We start from the raw sequence: 15640 nt of genomic DNA on the forward strand, positions 1-15640 counted from the left end.
CTCCAGCCCAATTCCAAAATGACAGCCCAGCTACATGAAGGGAGCCTCAAAATGGTGATTTGCTGCTCTGTTTGGACAAGGACACCAGAGCAAGGGGAACTGTAGATCAAGTGGTTCTTGGTGCACTGCTCTGTGTGGAAGGCATGTATGCACGGCAGATTGATATGATTTCTTTGGCTGGGAGAGGTTCACAGCTGTGCCAAAGTAGCAGAGTTCTGGTCATTCTCCCAGCACTACTTCCTACTTAATGTATGGATAGTAGAATTTAGATTCCAGCTGTTGGACCCTACCCCTTTCTGAGGCTAGGTCTAGACTGCAACATTTTTGTGGAAAAAGCTATGCAAAAGTATCCCCTCACCCTGTGGAGCTGGGATGCCAGAGTAGTGAGGGTTGGGGGTTTTTGAAGGAGTTTTTTTGCTTCTCACTTGTGTGGTCCCCAGCTGATTTTAATGTGGGCCAGTGGCCCCCAACCCAAAAAAGATTCCGCACTGCTGCCATAAAGAAAACACTGAAACCTTTTGTGTTGGTGTCATAATCAGGAGTGCTAACCAGCACCCAGTGACTAAGGGGTTAACTAATGCCTCCTGTACCTAGCCAGGTATTGAGTGGTCAGCCAATAACAATGCAGGTAGGATTTTCAAACTGGAAGAGAGGGGTTTTCTCTCTCTGTCCTTTGTTTGAGATTCAGAGCAGTTTCTTCCAAGTGCTGAGGGAGATGGGAGAGACTTCTTTCTCCAAGAACAGACTTCTTACAATGTGTAAGTAGGGAAAGTTTAGCTAGTCCATCAGGATTTGTTGTTTTCCCTGTTTGGGAATTTGGAAATAATGTCTGAGGTGTTAATTGTGTTTTTTTTCTTTTGTAACCAAGGCTTTTAGCCCAGCGACTTTCCCTAAGTATCTATATCAATTTCCCTAAGTATCTATATCTTTCCATCTAGCCACTTTACTATGCTTGCAAGTGTAGTTTTGTTCTGATAATAAATAATTGTTTATTTTTTCTAATTAACTGGTATTGGTTGATGTTTGTGTTCTGGAAGCTCTGTCTGTGCATATCTGCATGCCTGACTGAGGGGTCGACTACCACAGTCTGCAGCTTGTTTTTCTCTTTTCTTTTTCAAACTCTTTCGGGGAAAAAGAGCTTGAGGTACCCAGGGGTTGGTTTCAAGTGTCCACCCCTGTTCATGGGTTAAAAAGCACTTAATGGTGGCAGCAGATTCCTGAAAATCTGGGTATTATGATTCTGGGGGGAGAGTTTTTGTATCAGAGCCTGTAGAGGCAAGGTTTTGGAGTGCTCTTGTGAGCCCCCAACACCTGCATTCGTCATGCCACAGTGGGGAACAGCCTTGATAGTTGATCATAAATTAATATTTTACTTTATTTAAAATGAAGTTTGATTAACTAAAAAAAGTTAAAACACTTAATCTGTTTAATAATTTAAATTAAACTATTCTCACTAGCTGCAGCACTAGCAAAATGGCTCAAGCATAATTATATAATTAACAGTGAGTATCCATTAGCAACTGGTGGTTCGCAGAAAGTTTACATTGAGCCAGGTGGTTCACAGGCCAAAAAGTTTGAGAACCACTGAAATAGAGGCACCCCAGGCCTCTTCCCCCAAGTTAATGCAATGCAAGTTGGATTAATGCAATTGCAGTATAGTTGTATCGGGGGATCTTTGGGGGGGGCAAACCTATCCCTATTGGCAGAGGACAATGGGAGGAGTTCTTAGAAGGGTCACACAACACTCTTCACTTCTGGCCACGTGTCCTGGAAGTACTACCTCCAGGGGTGGGACTTTATGTGACTGGTGGGCAGGGATTAAGGGATCTGGGAGGTGGCTAATGAGGCCGGGGGCCTGGATACTGTGTCCCTATTTTTGGTTCAGAAAATATGGTCACTGTATGTATAGTGCATACTATTCAGGTCTTCAACATGCTTATATGTTAATAATTTATTATTCCTCTATAAACTAATATAAATGTGAATATAAAGTGTAACTAGGGTTTGTTAGCAACTGATAAGGTGCTTCAGAACTGAAACTGTAACTCAGCTTTACCTGAGATGGATGCTAAGGGCACTTTCTTCAGATTTTTATCTAGTTTAACAAAATTCTTGATGTTATTTTGGCAATTAAATAGACTAGCCGTGTATACAAAAACCTAGATTTTGTATCAGCGGATTATGTAATATGGTTTATAAATGTCCCTAGTATACATAAAAGTAATAAGGGACTTCTGCTGAAACTGCAGAAATACCAACATTCAGCTAAAAACAAGAATAAATATAACTGACACAGTGGTTTAAAAGCTGGCAGTAGAACAACTACTTAGGACTCCCAGTATTGCTCCAGTGGTGGAACTGAACCATAGTATGGAAACTATTTGCTAACTTTTCCTACCAGAACTGAGGCTAAAGTGGCTGCTCATGTAAATAATAGCTCTGGGATCAGGCCAGTCGTTGTGAATTATTGGGCAAATGTACCTATTGTTCTCCTGCTTTTATGGGAACTTTTCAAGTTGTAAAGTTTTTACTGTAAAAGTAAGTTGACGAGAGAATGCTAAAACTTCCCTTAATCTCTATAATTTCAGCTTCAGAGAGAGACATGTATTTTGTCTCTGAAACATTCCTTTTCGTCATATATATACACAACACAAAGATTTTTTGAACACAGTCAGCTGTCAGTGTTATAATTATACTCTGAAACAAACTGTTCCTTTTGCAGATCTTTACTGAAGAGAGCTGTGTTTTTCCCCACTGTTCCCCACTGTTGCAGGGTGAAAAGGAGATTTGGAAATCTCATCTACCATGGGAAACTTGAGGGGGGAACGTGGTTTGCATAAGGCAGCAAGATATGGGTTGGATGATCACAGAAATCCTGAAAGGGCACAATTCTAATTCATCCCACTGCAGAAAAAGTACTTGAAGTAGAGGTGCTGGAACAATTTTTATAGTGGGGTTGCTCAGAGCCATTGAGCCAAACTGTAAACCCCATATATAATAGAAACCACTTCAAGTCAGGAGGTATGGCGGCCACTCCCAGCACCCATGACTCCAAGCAAAGAGCTAGTCCTTGGCTTTGAGGGGGCCCAAAGTGAAATAAAAGGGGCGTGTCACCTCTCAGATGTAGTCTATAGTCAAAAACTCCTCTCCTCAGCCACAGTGATCTCTCTGCCATAAGCAAAAATCTTTGTATGCAGAAGAATCAACTTCTTCTGGGATTAAGAACCATCACAGACCTCACTTCCATCCTCACCAAGTGTAAGGTATGTGTCTTCAACCTGCTTCTCCAACATAAACACACAGATGTGTCAAGATTTCAAAAAGAATCCTAATAAAACAAAACTCTGCACACCCAAAGCTCCCTCTGGAGACAGGCTGAACCATTTGAGATCCTGTTACATTGCTTAATGGTCTACTAGAAGGTGCTCAGATATTATGGTGATAAGGTCAATATAAGAGCCTAGTCAGAACAGGAGAGGGCATCTAAATCCCTTTAGCTATGTCTACACTGCAGGCTTTTTGCTCAAGAAGCTTTTTGCAGAAGAGATCTTCTGCAAAAACTTCTTGCGCAAAAGCGTGTCCACGCTACAAAAGCACATTGCAAAAGCGATGCGCTTTTGTACAAGAGAGTGTCCATGCTGCATGGACACTTGCGCAAGACAGCTGTGATTGCCATTAACAGAATGAACATCAGAGCACCTGTGCTTTTTCTGATGGGCTCTTTTTGTGCAAGAAACCCTTGTTGAGAGTCCACATGCACCTTTTTGTGCAAGAACTCTTGTGCAAAAAGGAGTTATTCCTTGTAGAAAGAGGTATACCTATGCTGTAAAAAGCCTTTTGTTCTGCCGTTCTACTGTAAATTTTATTGTGCAAAAAGCACTTGAGGTATGGATGCTCTGCGGGTTTTTGCGCAAAAACCCTGTAGTGTAGACATAGCCTTAGTATAGAAGAGGAGTGAGGAAGACGTAGGTTAAAATGCAAAGGTCTCTTTTTGCACAAGAAACCCCTGTTGAGCGTCCACATACACCTTTTTGCGCAAGAACTCTTGTGCAAAAAGGAGTTATTCCTCATGGGAAAAGGTATGCCTACACCACAAAAAGCCCTCTGTTCTGCCATTCTACTATCAATTTTCTTGTGCAAAACACGCTTGAGATCTGGAAGCTCCACGGGTTTTCACGCAAAATGGCTGTTTTTGCACAAAAACCCTGTAGTGTAGACGTAACCTTTCTCTCTATGACCAGGTCTCTCACCTGCTGGTGATATGCTAGTGTTCAAGTTAAATAGATACACAGACAAAACTCAGGTAGAGTACTTCAGCTCTGCCATCACTGGTTTGTGTGATGTGGGGCCACTGATACTGAGTAATCTAGGTCACATGTCTAAGACCTGGCATGTAAATATTACGGTCCAAAGAGTGGGGAGAGGAGGGAATTTGCAATGTTTGATACCTTGTTCAAGAGAAGGCTTCATTTTGTTATTGGGAAGATTTAGCTCATTTATAGGGATTATGGAAAATCTTCTGTGCTATTTCTCCTTTGAAGTTATAAAAACAAATTAGTTTCAATTTTCTTGAACCAAGATCTCCAAATGTTATACAATAGAGTAATAAATTCCATCATTCTAGGAGGAAGACTAATTATATTTTAAGTGTTTTAATGACAGTCGTTATTTCACATTAAAGACTTGGTAAAATCTTAAATAATATGTCCTACAGAAGGCATTCTATATACCTTTCTGAATGTCTCTAAGGTATTTCTAGAGCATCAGTCACTGGAGTATCTGTATCTGATAAGTTCAAAACAAAAGACCAATGGAAAAAAGGAAAACAAGAGCAAAGACAAAAGAATTTCCAGGAACTAGACCAACCAAGTAAGCCACTATCCTTGTTTGGAGCTCTAAAAATCTGTCCTTTAAATAACTCCATTTTTCTGACATCGTATAACTTATTATTCTTGTTTTCCTCTACCTGTTTTCTTTTGTATACTGAAAAGAGGTGTAATTTGTTTTCTTTGAAGCAGACTCTGCTGTTTTCTGCAAAGAAAGATGATTTGACTCTGAAATAAGTTTGTTGCTCATTCTTCTCAAATGTATCTTGTTGTCTTATGTTAACCACATTATCCACTTGAGCTTCCCATGATAGAAGAGATTTCAAAATTCCTTCAGATAGTCTGATACCACAAATGGTTGATGTGGTGCTGATATGTATATAGATAGATTTGATTACTAATGAGTCAATTGAGTCACTCAGTAAGTAGCAGCATGAGGATTTCCTTTAATGGAATGTACATCCTCTTTCTACTCTAAAATGAAAGCGATTGTTCAGCCAAAATGTTATGCAAATGAGAATGTAGGTGGGCAAATTCCAGTAATTGTGTTAACTGCGGTACTTTTGGAAATATCTAAAATACAGCTGATTGCTGGAAAGTGATGCTTTATAAATGGCTTTGTGGGGTTCAGCACATTTACGGTGTCTCATTGACTTCCAGAGCCTATTTGCTTGGTTACAAATAAAAAGAAAAGTTTTCTACCTCAACTTGGGACCAGAAAGTCAAGCTGGGTTCATTCTGGATTACGTATCACCAGCAATAATAAAGATTTTGAAGTTGGAACATAGGACGATCTCTCTTTCCCATAGGCTAAAACATGGGAGTAAGTCCTGTGGGAAAAGGAAACACTGAGATACTCCTCCAGCTCAAAATGCATTTTTTTTTGCCAATTCTCCTTGGGTTAGAGCGATTTGATATATATGTCATTCACACACAGGAGGTCTCTCCATTGGATAAGAGGCAAAACTCTCTTTGGCTTTAATGGAGGTAGAAGGATTTCCCTCTCTGAAATTTTGGGTCACTCTGATCTAGTTTGAATTACCCCAATCTTATTTTCCAATTCATTTTTCTAGCCACCATTTTATGTAGTTTTAATATCATATATTACAAGAACACAAGCTTCTTGAGGAAGGATATGCCTAGATGTTTGAGCAGCGACCTAATGCAAAGGGGCTGTGATCCTAATGGGGCATTTGGTCACTACTATAATATAAATAATACAAAGAAATCAAATAACATTATTAATTAGGAAAGAAAAGGCCAGATAAGAAAACAGCTAAGAGTGAAAGTGTGCCGCAGTGAAGTCTGCTTAACACCAATAAAGGTATTACAAATGCCATAAAATAATTCTTCTACCTTAAAAACCCCTCAGAAGTCTAGAAATAACCAGTTAAACAAAGTAACCACTTCAAAAATCTTAGATGCCTTTTTCACTCAGACCTTACCCAACCTACACTTAGTCCTCTTGACCATTACACATTGTTGGATATATACAGATGTAGTAATGTGCTACTACATATTACAGTAACTAGAATTAAAGATTCAAAACTAATTTGATCCAAGGTGTTAAAACATCTCAGAGTTCCATCAATTATCTGCTTGTGCTATACATATTGATTGAATAATAACCAGATACTGTATTTCTATTATGAAAAAGAGAATCTTTGAGATATGGAATTAAATGAATATATGGTGTTTTGCATTTAGATAAGTGTAGTCAAGCCTTTTCTTATTAGAATATTTACATATGTTTACCCACTAAGGCCCCAATCTTGCAAACACTGATGCACCTGTTTAACTTTGTAGACTGTGAGTAGCCCTATTAAAATACTAGTAATGTGTTCTTCTTAGCTTTACATACAGTTAAATTGGGTGAAGAGGTGTAATCTGCAGGAGGTTATTTTGAGTGGAAAAGAAATATATTGCATGAGTGACATGGCAACAACATTTATCTGTAGTCCCAATTTACGTACCTAAACCAGTGAGTCAGCAGGACCAACTTAACATCTTTCACTGTAATCAGCTCCTCACTGCTATATAATCCTTCTTCACTTGCATCATCCCATTTGATTCCCTCCCCCTCCAACTTAACATCACCACCAATGAAATCTTCCAAAAAATATGTGCAGAGTTGAAAATAACAAATAACTAAGAAAACTTTGGAAATACATCCATGTAGACAAAATGAGATTTTATAATCTCATAGTAATTTTTTGACCCATTTATCTATGTCTACATGGTTCCTTTTACTAACTTTCTATATGGTCTCTTCTCTGACCCTATTCTATTCCCTCTTTATGCCAACTCTCTGCTAGGATCCTGGGACTTTTGCACTCTTTTTAGCCTCATTGCCATATTCTGCCAAAGTCCAGCTCCCCTAACTACCTCCACCACAGTTGTTCCTGCTCTCTGACTCCCTCACCTATGATTTAGAGCAGCAGCTGGAGTCTGAGGAAGGCTAGACTATACTTACAAATGCCCATACTAAGAAATTTATATTTATGAACATTTATATTTCCTTTCTATACAGCAAACCCTTGCCATTTGTGGTGGATGTGTTCCTGATACCACTACAAAGAGTGAAATGTGAACACTGGGAGCCACGACTCCATGCCTCCACAGCAAGCTCCAAAATGCTTCATAGAGGCTGGGAGCCACAGGGAACTCACCATAGCTGCCAGGAGCCAAAGAGATCTCACTGCAATTCCTGGCAGCTGTGAGAGTTCCCTGCAGTTCCCAGCAGCTGCAAGAAACTCATTGTGGCTCCTGGTAACCGCTGGGAACTCACAGCAGCTGCCAAGAGCTGTGGGGGGCTCACCACAGCTCCTAGCTCCTACCTCCCACCTCTCCTCCCCCAGCCTGGACAGGAGACTCCCACAAATATGCAGAACTATGAATAGCAATTCCATGAATCTGGAGAATATCCTGTACAATTATACCAGGGATTCAACAGGACTGTAGGCATACGTATCCATTATACTTTCCATCAATCTTTCTTGTAATTTGTACTTTTGAGGGAAGTTATGTTAGGTCCAGAACAAATTAAAATGTCAACTTTTTTAATTCTGTAGGCACCACAGTAAGCAAAATGCTCTGTGTGGAAGTTTCATACATGGTAACTTGAAAATTATTTGACTAATATTTATTAAGCTCTTCAGAAGAACTCTACTCTAGGACAAGATTGATCATACCAAGTTTTGAGAAGATCATATTTATTGAAACTTTCGAATGCCTAGTAATGGTGAGCTGGTTCCAATGGTTAATTACTCTCACTGTTAAATTTACACCTTATTTCCTGTTTGAATTTGTTTAGTTTCAGCTTCCAGCTGTCCGTTTGTGTTTCACTTTTCTACTAGATTGAAGACACTATTCACTGATCCCCGTTTAGGTAGTTAGTAATCAAGTCACCCTTAACATTCTCTTTGTTGAGCTAAATTGATTGAGCTTCTTGAGTCTGTCACTAAAAGGCATGTTTTCTAACCTTCTAATCATTCTTATGGGGCTTTTCTCAATTTATCAACACCCTTCTTAAATTGTGGGCACAGAAGTGGACACATTATTTCAGCAGCAGCCACATCAGTGCCAGGTACAGAGGTAAACTAACTTTACTTCTACTTGAGTCCCCTGGATCTCATTAGCTCTTTTGGCCACAGCTTCACATGGGAAGCTCGTGTTCTGCTGATTATCCTCCATGAAACTCAAGTCTTTTTCAGAGTTGTTGCTTCCTGGGATAAATATAGCCTATGTTCTTTGTTCTCTGATGTATACATTTACATTTAGTCTTATAACATGCACATTGTTTGCTTGCATCCAGTTACTACTCCACCATCTCTTGTGTCATCATCCTCACATTATGCTCGCAGATTTTGCATGTTCTTCCAGGTTATTAATGAAAACATTAAATTGTATACAAGGCCAAGAACTGTCCATGTAGGTCCCCAATGGAAACAGACCCATTCAATGGTTATTCCCTATTTATAGTTATATTCTGAGGCCTATCAGCCAGTTTTTATTCCAATTAATGTGTGTCATGTCAATTTTATATTATTCTTGATTCTTAATCAAAATGTCATGCAGAACCAAGTCAAATGCCTTGCAGCCCTCAAGAGTTGAATCTGTGAGTATGAGATGTACATGGATGGAGAAATAGAGTGCCTGTTATTTCGAAAAATATTTTGAAATAATGGGTGCGTTTCTAATATGTAGGGTAGCTATTTCGGGATACCTCAATATCCCGAAATATCTTTGCTGTGTAGTCTTACCTGTAATTGTTTGGGAACAGCTATTAACAGCCAGTAGATGGCGCCTTCAATCTCCATGGTTATTTTACAGAATATATTTTATAATTCCTTGATAGCTGAGTCAGATTCTGCTGGTCCACAGGAATGGTAATTATTATAACTGTGTTGCTCTCAAATTACATTGGTGTAACTGACAACAGAATCTGGGCCAGCCTTTTTGAAACAAGTCACCAAACAATAGATAGATTTGTCTTATAATTACAACAATAAAGCAACATTCAGCTTATTTCATTTCTCAGGAAGGACACCCAGCAGGCACTGAATTTAAGCAATATCAGTTCATCATTCAAACTGTCATGCCAGCTCCACCAACACCCAAGCTTAGCACAATTCAGTAGAAATAAAATCTCATTTTGGACAGCATTTTGAGTGCTAGAAATATCCTTCAGTAGTTCTTCAGCCCAAGGAGAGATTTGAAATGAGCAGTTCGTGCAAAACATGTCAGACTCGGAAATTAAAAATATAAAAAGCAAGGGAGTTTGAAAGTCATTCTCAAGGGCAAAGAGGATGGATAATGCTTTCCAAGAGATGTCTGAATGAGTGACCAAACGAATCTCTGTGTTCATATCCTATACACCATTGTAATAACCTTTGTACAAAATATGCTGTATAAGATATCATTTGAAAAATCTCACTGATCTATAATATCATGATCAAGTGTGTGCAAGCAACATTATATGTAAAGTTATAAACATAAGGGCTACGTCTACACTGGCCCCTTTTCCGAAAGGGGCATGCTAATTTTACAGGTCGTAATAGGGAAATCAGCAGGGGATTTAAATATCCCCCGCGGCATTTAAATAAAAATGTCCGCCGCTTTTTTCCGGCTTTTAGAAAAGCCGGAAAAGAGCGTCTACACTGGCCCCAATCCTCCAGAAAAAAGCCCTTTTCCGGAGGATCTGTTATTCCTACTTCAAAGGATATCCGTGCCGCATGCTTATGGTTGCCAGGTGGTTTCAACAAAAATACCAGACACACTTGACATTACATCACAATCTACATTACATCTTATTTAGAAAATACTGGACATTTATATTTTCTCAATTTGTTTCCCAAACAGAAAGCTCAAATACTGGCATGTCCGGTTCAAAACCGGACACCTGGCAACCCTGCTCATACTCACACCACAGAGAACAAAAGAAACAGACTTTGAGAGCAGAACCTGGCCTGTGCATTTGATTGGCAATGTTTTTGGGAACATGTGGCAAGGTACTTCATCTTGAAGCACATTTATTTTAGGTTTTAGGACTAAGAAGAATTTTTATCTTGATTTCTTTTGTAATCATTTCTAACTTTAATGCCATACACTTGTACTCTTGTAAAACCTGTCTCCTTGCTATTAAATAAAATTCCTTGGTTCTTTAATCAAAATGAATCCACTCTTGTGGTTAAACTGGACTCCATTTAAAGTAGCATGACTGTGTGTGAATATTGATTCCCTTAAAAAGGCAATGGACATAATATATCTGGAAAGTCCAGAAGAGGGCAGGCCATTGCAGAAAATACATTCTGGGAAAATCCAGAACTGGGCATGTACTGGGTCACCCTGAAAATGGTAACTCTCAACTGGTGGAAGCTAGAGTGTGGCTGGCAGGCTAGCACTATACACACACACACTTGCTGTGCTGTTTGTGAGTGGCCCAAGTGGGAGTGACAGCAGCTAAGTATTGTGAGGCTCTCAAATTTGCAGGGCAGAGGTGACAACTCTCCCTGCTCCAGAATGTCACAGCCTGCTAACAGGAACCACAACAATTCTTATGGCTGCAGAAGATCATGCTGATATAGTAGTATACAAGACTCAGAGGCAGATGCAGTAAGCCTGGTATTGAGTATTTTCAAAGTATTTCCCAAAGAAAATTTATTCTGAAGTGTAAGGACCTGTATAAAAGCCCTGCAAGAATACCATTAGCATTGACCAACAAATGAGGAAGAACTGCTGTCTTTCAGGCTTGTAGCATCTCATGGCAGGTTTAGTACAGATAAAGCACTGCCAAACAAACCCTGGACACGTCTTCCTACATGGGACACAGACAGATAGTGAACTGTTTAATACTCAGGCCCTAATGCCACACAATCAGGAGTACAAATGCTATATAGATAGAGGAAACAAAGTGTTCCAGAACTTTGAGAAGGCCAGCTCACCCCACAAGAGGATACCCATGCTGGTTATACTCACTGTTGTGAAATTGTGCCTCTTTAGCTGGCACGGCAGAAGAGTTTGGAAGCAATTGGCATCTAAATCTGCTTAATCTGACCAGACACCTCTTTTGGATGGGCATAAAAGTTGTGCCTCTGTGATTCTAAAAGGGAGAGCACTCCACTCAGTATGGCCTGGATATGAGAGAGAGAAGTATGCAAGCTGCCAAGGGGGTTAGAAAGTAACAGTTGATGGGGCTGATTCATATAGACTAGGGATGGGGAACTTTTTTTTGAGTCAGGGGCTGCTGACCCACAGAAAAAAATCAGTTGTGGGCAGCACACACGTCAGAAGCAGAAAAAAACCAACCCTCACTGTGGCCCCCAAATGCGAAGGAGAAAGATACTTCCTACATTCCCCTTGCACACCAGAACCTAGGGGACCCAGCCTAGTAGATTTTGTGTGCTCCAGCACCACAGGGTGACAGCAGGGGACTGGAGCACCAGTTGCTCAATACTAGGGGTGGCCCTGGGCCTCAGGGGCTGGATCCAGGCAAGCCGAGGGCCACATCCGGCCCCTGGGCCTGCGGTTCCCCACCCCGATATAAACAAAAGTCCATCATGACAAGATTGATCTAACTCCAGCTGAACAGATGCGTCAGGCAGTAGCCTCTGCCTAAAGCTACCGCTACTAACAAATTGAGTGTGCCACATACTAAACAGAAAGCAGGTGCAGCACCCTGAGCTTGCCAGGTTCTGTGTCCATTCTAACAGCTGCAGCAACTCCAACAGGGACAGCTCACTGTCCTGATAGTGATGAATGAGGTACAGCTACTGATATATCTTCAGCATCTGCTGATGGACCAGTATCTAGTTTCAAGCCCTGATTACCAGCCTTCTCTACATTATTACAGAAACAAACCACTGTCACTATATACTGAAAAGCTTTTTCTTTCCTTAGGAAGTGTTTTCCATTTACATGGCATGGGGAAAGTTGCAATATTTAAAATAGCTTCATTAAGTTACTGCATTAAATACTGGGAGTGAATTGAAAGTGTTGTCGCTGTTTTATTCCTTCCACTTTCTCAGGTTTTTCATACTGTGTTTTTCAGTTCTCCTTTCCTCTTGAATTTTGTGCTGCCATTCTGACTTTTTCCATCCTTCCCTCACTTCTATCTTTGTGCTTGCACAGTTAAATCACAGCCAGCTATGAGATGTACATGTCCATCAGTGGAGGTGATTGTTTAGCTTGAGGGAAGGCAGAAGAAGTATATCTGCATTTTGTTAGGCTCATATTTCCTCTCCACTTTCCCCTGCAGAAGGATTGCTAGAAGGAGAGCTCCTGCTCCTCCTTTCATACAAAGATGCTGCTACTGAGCTAGTGCAACATCACCCTCCCACCCCCCTACACACGCACACACACATCTCTGAAACTCAAGGAGGCTTTTCTGCATGAAATGTTTTGAAGGTGAAGACTTTCATGGGAGTTGCTCAGAAGAGAGCAAGCATGGCTGGGAACAACTATTTGCTGGCTCTCTCTCTCCCCCCGCCTCCCCTTAAACTGCACACCATTGCTACAGTCTGAGCAACTTCACCTTGGTAGCAATGATATAGAAACCTGGTGCAGGTAAAGTGTCTGTGGCACCAGTGTTCTAAGAACTATGATGTCCAGCCAAGGCTCCGTGCCATGACGCTTACGTGCTGCCTTGTCTGTCTCCACGTTCCCACTGGTGGTCTGAAATAACTGAGGGTAGAGAAAGCTTGATGCAACCAAGCATCTGTAGCATCATCCTCTGGCAAGCCTGCAGGGTGTGCATATTGCAAATATGTATGCTAGTTTGGGAAATTCTGTGAGAAGAAGGTTTGGAAGGTCATGTCCTGAGAGGTTGTCTAGTACCCAGCAGCCAACCCTGCTCCTCCCCATCTACATGCAGCCTTTGACATTCTGCTTTTCCCCTGTATAATCTGAACCTTACACAGGCCAGTTTAAGAGACACGGTCCACTCAAGTAAGCGTGGCTACTTTGGGAGGTAGCATTCGCATTATGTGAATGGACAGAGCCTGCCCTCTCAGGAGTCAATAGGGGTGTTAAAACAGGAGCAGAACCTAAGGGCTAAGCCATTATCAGCCAGTTATGGGGGGGGGGGGGGTTCAGTCTCATGACTTATATTAACACCAGTGGAAGTCACGGCTCAAGACAGCAGGCACTGCTCTGAGGTCTTACTTCTGAGCTGATACAGTCTTTATGCAGGAGACACTCTGTAACACAGCAGGTGCTCACCACCACAGGCGCCTGCTGCTGGACACACTGATAATTAGCTTTTCAGCTCTGGAGCACCCCCTTTTAATTGGTGTCTCACCCCCTGTTACTTTTTATTCTTTACCACTTGGCGTTAGGACCCACATCCCTCCCAGACATTAGCATACTCCCCTCTGGGCAGTGGCATAGCAAAGGGAGGGGGGGGGCAGTTGCCCCCAGGTGCCACGCTACGGGGGTGCCAATTTAGTCCCCCTCCGCTCCCCGCTCGCCTGTTCCTCCTCTGCCTGCCAGCTGGAGCCTCCTCCCCACCTCTCCACCCCCAGCGAAACTGGACGAAAACCAGACACCTGGCAAACCTGTTTCATGGTGGTAGTGAAGCTACCTCTGGCCCTTCCTTCAATGAAGTTGGCATAGCCAGATAGGAAGAAGCCTGTTTCATCTAGTCGCTGAGCAAGAAGTGAAAGACATTTACAAACTTAAAAACTGCATGACATGAAACAGTATCTATATGAAATTTAAATTACTTTCACTCGGGTTAGAAAAAATGGTATTAGCAGGTCATTGATTCATACTGTTATTTCCTTGGGAATTAATCTGGCAAAGGACTTTATTGAAGCTTTAAAATCTATTAGAAAGGAAAGTGTCTGTACAAGTATTTCACGTTAAGCCTTTCTCTAGCAGCTAGAAAATTATGCAGTGAAAAAAGAGATCTTGAGCTAAGCATGGTCTATTCTGTGCTCTGGAATTTACATAAGTTAACAGGAATTTTGATCATTGCCCGTATTTCCTTTAACAAATAAAAGGGTTAGTGATGATTCACATTTGACTAACTAAATTGCTCAACCACATTTGAATGTAAATCTGGAGGCTGTGTTGTGCAATCTTATGTCCAGGGATTGTCGGTTTTGCACATTTTGTTATGTGTGATGCTATGCTTAATCAGTGTCTTAAGTCAAGCCTTAAATTAATTTGTTTATAATATTTGTTTAAGTATGCAAGCCAAACAGATGGATGTTTTCTCTTTAATTGCACATAGAAGCGTATAGAAAGAACTATAACCACTTTCTCAACTCATACTCCTTTCTTCATGCCATAAGCTCAAAGCAACTCCTTGCTCTGAATACTCCCAAACTTTGTGGCTTTGGTCCATCGTACCTACTTCACATGGACACATGGAATAAGAAGTTATCAGGAGCTGTATTGTCATTTTGTTATTTATTCCTTAATGGTACGATCTTTCATACTTTTTGGAAGTGGCTGAGTGCCTCCTGTGATGGAATATTTCATATTCTTTATAAAACTATTCCTAGGAATATGAATATACCTACCGGTAACTTGAATATGCTTTATGCAAAATACTGCATGTAACCTATCACTGCAGTGCTTGTAATACCAAGTGTATATTTTATTTGCATGCATGTGCCATTTCTGTATCAGATATTAAGAATAGTGACTGTAGATTTATCAACATGTTCATGTTGGGAAAGCCTATTTCCAGTCCATCAGACGCAACAATGAAGAGGTGAGACACAGAGCTAATAGCCCATTAACAAGAGACAACTAAGTGGGGGAGAACTGGCTCCTGGCAGACCTGTTGCTGGAATTGATCTTGAATTTCCTACTATTTCACAGGAGTGTGAGGAATTGAACAAAGTGTTCCCACCCTAACAAAATTCTATATAAGGCAAGGGAAGTAAACCATGAGAGTCTTCAGCTGGCTTCACAGACTGCTCCCCTCTCTGAGAGGACACTTGAAAACACCTGGAAACAAAAGGCTTGTAACAACAGGGATAGGAAAAGAACTGTTACACCCAGGTCAGAAAAGACATCTGTAGTCTAAAAAGGACTGTACCTGCAATAAGAACTAGGGTGAGTAATCTGATAAGTAACAGCTTATCTTAGAGCAGGGGTTCTCAAACTTTGTGATACTGCAACCCCCCCCCCCCAGTTGCTCGCAACCCCCTGGGCGGTCGGGACCCACAGTTTGAGAAATGCGGTCTTAGGGTATTAGGTTTAGCTGGTATGTTTTTATTTATTTTGCTTAGTAACTTACTTTGAGCTGTCTTATCGCTACCACTTAAATCCTACTTTTTAGAGTTAATAAAATCACGTTTGTT

The 15640-nt window shown here is 40.9% G+C and overlaps 1 long non-coding RNA gene across 2 annotated transcripts; it reads left to right on the plus strand.

Moving 5' to 3' along the window:
- The first annotated feature begins 655 nt into the window (after positions 1-655).
- On the plus strand, positions 656-10446 carry LOC112544493 (uncharacterized). Of its 2 annotated transcripts, none has more exons than XR_012905057.1 (3): positions 656-758; positions 4750-4869; positions 10188-10446. It is a non-coding gene; the product is annotated as an uncharacterized LOC112544493 (long non-coding RNA). The 2 variants fall into 2 exon arrangements; XR_012905058.1 differs by lacking the exon at positions 10188-10446 and adding an exon at positions 5487-5760.
- Positions 10447-15640: the final 5194 nt, after the last annotated feature.

This window comes from Pelodiscus sinensis, chromosome 6 (genome assembly GCF_049634645.1).
Source record: "Pelodiscus sinensis isolate JC-2024 chromosome 6, ASM4963464v1, whole genome shotgun sequence".
NCBI lineage: Eukaryota > Metazoa > Chordata > Testudines > Trionychidae > Pelodiscus > Pelodiscus sinensis.